Below are 6,094 nucleotides of genomic sequence, written 5' to 3'. Positions count from 1 at the left end.
GCTGGAGGACTTGCCTTAAGGGGTCATGATTATTTTAGTTTCAACCTTCTGTAGTATCAGCCACGGCATAAGAAGCGAAAATGCCTAGAATTGAGGATTTTTTTAATGACATTAAAAATATACAAGGTATAAAACTGTAAAGTACACAAGGCATGAACTCTAAAATGTAAAAAAAAAAAAAAAAAGGTGTGTCAGTACTATGATAAAATGGAGAAGAAACGTAGAAAGCTTGATCTTGTGTGAACACCAGAACACCACTTTACTTTAATGCCTTTACTATTTCTTTAGAAAATATTTATTTACTATTCCTTCAGGTTATTCATCCTGCCTATTTAATGTCAAAGCAGCAACACTGAAAAAAAAAAGTTACACTGATAAAATTCCATCTATTTCATCCAGACCCAGGATGGGTGTTTGAGCTGGTCTATCTTTGTGTAATGGATGGAGTAAGGGAACATTTTAAGTGAACAAAATTTGGACACAGTACCGCAAATTTGTAAGGAAATGCTCCTATTTATGTGTATTTAGGTATTCGGCAAATTATTAGGTTTTCAGTAATTATTTTGTAATGGGATCCGTCTTTTTGTAGAGGCATTATCATTCTACATATATAAATTTTCACATACTGAGATTTCCTACAGCGAGGTAGGCCTGAGTTTTATCATCTTATTACTTCTGATTGGCTTGATTTTTGTAAGAGTCTTGTACAATTTGTACTGCTAGTATAAAACATAACTACACGGGGCCTGACCCCATAAGCGAGCAGAGAATAAATTGGAGGCCACTGGGGTACAATTCGGTATATTAACTCACCCCTGATTTATATTCCAGCCTAATGGAATGAAATCACAGCTGGGTGGAGAGAAGACGGTTTCCTGCCAGTCCATGGGGCTGCCCAGGCAGGATGAAAACGGACCGGACCGGAGCATCCTGGGCAATGGCTAAGGCTGAGCATGCGCGGAAGGGTTAAAGCGCTCCGGGCTCACCTAGAGTCGCATAGGCACACATGCGCACCAGCCGGATTGTAATGCTCAGTAGAAATTTAGCTGCGGGCAACACAGATCCAAAAAGAAGGAGCTTTCAGAAAGGAATTTATTTCTCACACATAAACGGGCAATTCAAGACTGTCGGGTGGCTCCTCCTTTATCTGGGACTCAGGGTGCCTCTGTCCTTTCTCTCCTCTGTTGCTGGGACATGATTGCCACCCTCATGGCCCAGGATGTGATACCAGCAATCATTCCACTTTCGAAGCAATGTTGCATAAGACAGTCTATGGGAGGAACTTCATACCGTTATATCTGTTCTCCTTTCCCAAGCTAGTGGAAGCTACGTGGCCATCTGAACTAAAAATCACATTCCCGGTGCTGCAACTAGAACTTCTGGCTAAGGGGACATGAGGGAGTTTCCTGGCTGTTTCATTAAAGGCAGTGTCTGCAGGCGGCTTCTCCCTCCCTTTCCTCCATCTTGGACAATGAGGTCAAAGTCCCCTGGGACCTTCACTGGAGCCAGGACACCAGCCCCACTCTGCCTATAGTAAGGCTTTTGCTTACGCATGAAATGAACTTCTATCTTTTTAGCCACTGTCCTTTGAGTCTCTGTTGAATGCTGTGGAACTAAATCTTATCTAATACACCCATCTTAAGGGAAATTTCATGAGAGGAGAAAAATCGGCATTTTAATTTACTTGAGTCCAGTGGTTAGCCCGATAATCTGACCACTGGCCCTTTTCATTTGTGCATTTAATACACATTTATCTAGTATCTGCAATGTGCCAGGCCCTTAAGGTGATGCAAAATGAGAGTGCCCTCATCCCATCCCTCAAGGAACTTCATAGCAAATGGAAGACAGAAAGAAGGGATTAATGGATTGAATGATAGCGATATGCCAGGTACTGCTGTCATGGTTTTCACATAGTTGTTTTTTTTTGTTTGTTTTTTTTTTTTTTTTTGCATTTGCTTCTCATAAAATGTCTGTGTGATCCTCATCTGATAGAAGTGGACTTTAAAGCTCCAAGAGGTTATAGAATTTGCCCAGGGTTACACCTAGAATAAGGGATGGAGTCAAAATTTAAGTTCAGATTTCTGACTCATGAGTCAACGACTGCACCAGGCTGCTTCATGGACATGTACAGGAAAAACAAGAATACGTGACTCTATGTGACAAGTGCCCAACACATCAAATGCCTTAGCTGATGTGTAACTAACTCCTCTGAGAGGCCACTCAGATATCATAGTTTTTCCAATGTCACTATGTGTCTTACATCAAGCAAGTATAGTCTTATTCCTACCCACTCTGTAGAGAAGAATAAACTCATGTAGGATCACCATGCCTACATCATGGACACAAAAGTGTCACCTTACAGGTTCCATTACTATGACTACAATCTGTAATTTTATATATTTTTTAATGTCTGCCAAAAAAAAATCACTGGAAAACTCCCCTTCTGACTATCATTTTTGCCTGCTCATTCACTTTGGTTTCTAGCCTTTTTCCCTTGGCTCATTTCTCTCCCCATATTCCACACACACAAAATAGCGTTTGTGGCCTGTATTTCCCCTCATCCAATGGGTTTATTATGTGTAATCTACCCTGAAGCATAAAAAGTAGCCTGTCCAGACTTTTGCAGAATTATTATGCCATCTCCTAAATCATATCACACCTTCTGCTAAAAATACCCAGCAATTATTTTACCATTTGCAAAGGTAAACCAATGTTCAAAATTCCAGACACCCAAAAAAGTCTAAATGGGATCCATTGTTTTAATCAATCAAAGCATTTTTGTGTGCCAAATTATAATACCAATTCTGAATGATCACTCAACACATGGGCAGAGCCTGACTTGCCTAGCCACTTTAAAGGTAGTGAGAAAAGATGACAAGCCTCTTTTTTATACCAGTCTGAAAGACTTGTCCTAGAGCATTATCTGAATTCAACCCAGCAGAGTTCCTTGTCAGAAGTATCTTTGAAGAAAGGAACTATGATCTTTTATTTTTTTTGATGGTTACTAACACTAGCTCATGAAACTAACAACCTCCAAATCTCACTGACTTCATAAAATAAAGGCTTATTTCTTGCTCACATCATCATCCAATTGGGTTTTCAGTGGTCAGCCTTCAATGTGGTGATTTGGGAACACAGGCTCCTAACATCTGTTGGCTCCTCAGAGTGGTTCCTCTGCATTTGGCTAAAAGAAAGAGATGTAAGAAACTATGAAATATTCGGCTGCTGTTCCACCATCAGGCTTGGACATCACATCGTGTGTAACATGTTCCATTATCCAGAACTTAGACCCCATAGCCCTAACCTAAGTAGCCTTGCAGTGTGCACTGGACAAGGAAATGGGGCTGGAGAACAAAGAGCCAGTTTCTGCCCCACGTTTGAGGACAACACTGTAGAGGTTGGCTTCACCAACCACGTCAGATGATTGGCATGTGTTTTCTCATGCCCTCAATTGCCTGGATGCAGGTATGTCCAACAAAAATGATTGGCCAGCATCCTCTGTGAAACACAAAGAAAAGGGGAGGTCCTGGGCATAAATATGCAACCCCCAGTGGTCATGTTTTCCAATAAGCTTGGATTTCTGTTGATATCCCTGCCCGCCATTCCCTACCCATCTTTAGTGCCACCCCAACATGACATTCTACAGTTCTGGGAAGTAGAACAGTGAGCCTTTCACCCCTGCAGATAACAGACAAAATCCATGAACCTTTATCCAGATAAGAGGCTTTTACTCCATGAGGATGACTTTTGTTTGGACTGAGTATCCTGTCTTCAGAAGGAATTCTCTCCTAAGACCATCAAGATCATCAAGAAAGAAGCCTTTTTTAAGTCAGCACTTTGTATCTTTATTAGAGTTGTAATGGAAAATAAGCACAAATGTGTGTTCTTCTAGAGCATGGGATAGAAGCAGCAGCAATGAACTCAAAATTTAGCTATGGTTATACGGTAGTCATTATGGCCTTTAAGTCTGTCCACAAATACTCAGGTTCTCTTTCTACAGACAAAGTGAGATTGTACTTTTCTGACATCTTTGAAGTTAGCAGGGCCTTAGGACTTGACTTGGCCAATGCAATGTGAGTGGAAGTGACATGTCATATCCAGATAGAAACCTGAAGAGCCAGTGCTTGACTCATCATGTTCCTGTCCTCCTTCCCTGCCCCAACTCTGTCATGATCTGGTGATAACTTTCCCACAGGCAGTAATCACAGAATCTCTTTTCCATAGAAACCCTTGAGTCTGGGTCCCCAAGTTACCACCATAATCAGAGGTCCCTAATGACTCTCAATGGACATGTAGCATGAGAGAGAAAAAAATTTTACTTCATTAAGTCACTGAGAATTTGAAGAATAAGCCAATGAGACATATAGGTCCCATGTGATTTGTTTTTAGTCATACTCTTCCATGTACTCATATTTTGTTATAAAAATTTCACACTTGCAAATTATATATAACATACCTGCCTAATTTTTAAAATGCACACATGAACCTACAACCCACTTTCAGAAATAGAACATGATCAGTTCCTTCAAGCTCCACTGGTGACTAACCTCGACTGATTGCCTCTTCCCAAAAGATGACCACTATCTCACTTTGTGTTAATAATTCACTTGCATTTCTTAATCATTTTATCTCACATCTAGAATCTCTGTGTTTTACACATTGTTTAACTTTATGCAAATGGAATCTTCCTGTATGTATTCTTCTCAAACTTACTTTTCAATCTAATATTAAGATTCATCCATGCTGATGCATGTAGCAGAATACTATATTGTGTGAGCATAAGAAAATGAATTTACTCTTTCTCTTATTAGATGGTCATTTGGGTTTACTGTTTGGGATTTTTGCTATTAAAAACTACACTAATAAGAATATTCTTGCATATATTCTAGTGCATATAAACAATAACCTCCTTAGGGTATACACCCAGGAGGGGAAATGCTGAATTGTGTAGTATTCAGATGCTCTACTTTATGAGATAAGATGAAATTGTTTTCCAAAGTGGCTGTGCCAATTTACACTTCCACCAGCTTGTATAAGTGTCTTTGCAAAACACCCTCACCAACACTTGGTATTGTTGGCCTTTTTCTCTTTTTGGCACTGTGGTGGCTGCAAAATGGTATCTCGTTGTGGTTTTAATTTGTATTTTCTTTAGGGCATACCTTTCATCATATATGAATTGAAGAAACCAAAATGAGAAACATTTGAAACATTTTACCACCTGTATCCCTAAAAACCAGAAAAACTTCACAAATTAGGCCCCTTCTTAGAGGAGAGGCTGAATAACTGGAAAAAGCACAGTTATTCATTTTCTGGATATTAGAAAATACCAAAGGGCTTATGCTACTGTTTGTGTTGTAGGTTAAACAGCTATTTCTTAAATGGCTCATCCTAGGGGGTATTATCAAAAGCTGTGAGAAAAGCAAATACATTTCAGGGAAATCATAAACATTCCTTTTATCTTACCAGATAAAGATATTTAGTATAAATCCTAATGCACCCACTTGGCTGTAGACAATTTATAGCAGAGGAAGAGTTTGAAACACTTTTATGTAAACAATCCTAGATTTTTTTCCCTGAAGGTTGCTAAAAGGCTGTTTGACACTCTTTGTAAGTGGGGAACATCTCAGAGTAAGAACCTGTTCTGGTTAATATCAGAACTCATTTCCCACTAGCAAAGCAGCTCCATTAAGCACTGTTTTCATCTCTGCAGTCTTTACTTTTATGTAATGTTTACATCATTGACACCTTCTCTTAGTGAATCCCTTATATAAACAAGGGGTATATTTTAACAAGATTTAAATACATTAAGCCCTAATGTATTTTAACAAGATTTAAAAGGATGTGGCCTTGGGATGAGAATAGCCAAATGGAGTACAGACTAAAACAAAAGTTGTATAATACTTCCATCTCTTATGACAAAGACAGCTCCATAATTTAAGCCTGGGAGAAAAATAGTCTCCTGTGTTTATTCATCAATTATAATTTGATGGCCTCCAAATGTCATCTGACCAGCCAAATTTCACAACACAACCTTTTAGCAGAAAATTATAAACTCAGCCCTATTTGGAAGAGAGACATGAAAGTAAATTTGCTT

The sequence above is a fragment of the Macaca thibetana genome, chromosome 15, assembly GCF_024542745.1.
Source record: "Macaca thibetana thibetana isolate TM-01 chromosome 15, ASM2454274v1, whole genome shotgun sequence".
NCBI classification, from domain to species: domain Eukaryota; kingdom Metazoa; phylum Chordata; class Mammalia; order Primates; family Cercopithecidae; genus Macaca; species Macaca thibetana.
This window is presented reverse-complemented; position numbering follows the sequence as displayed.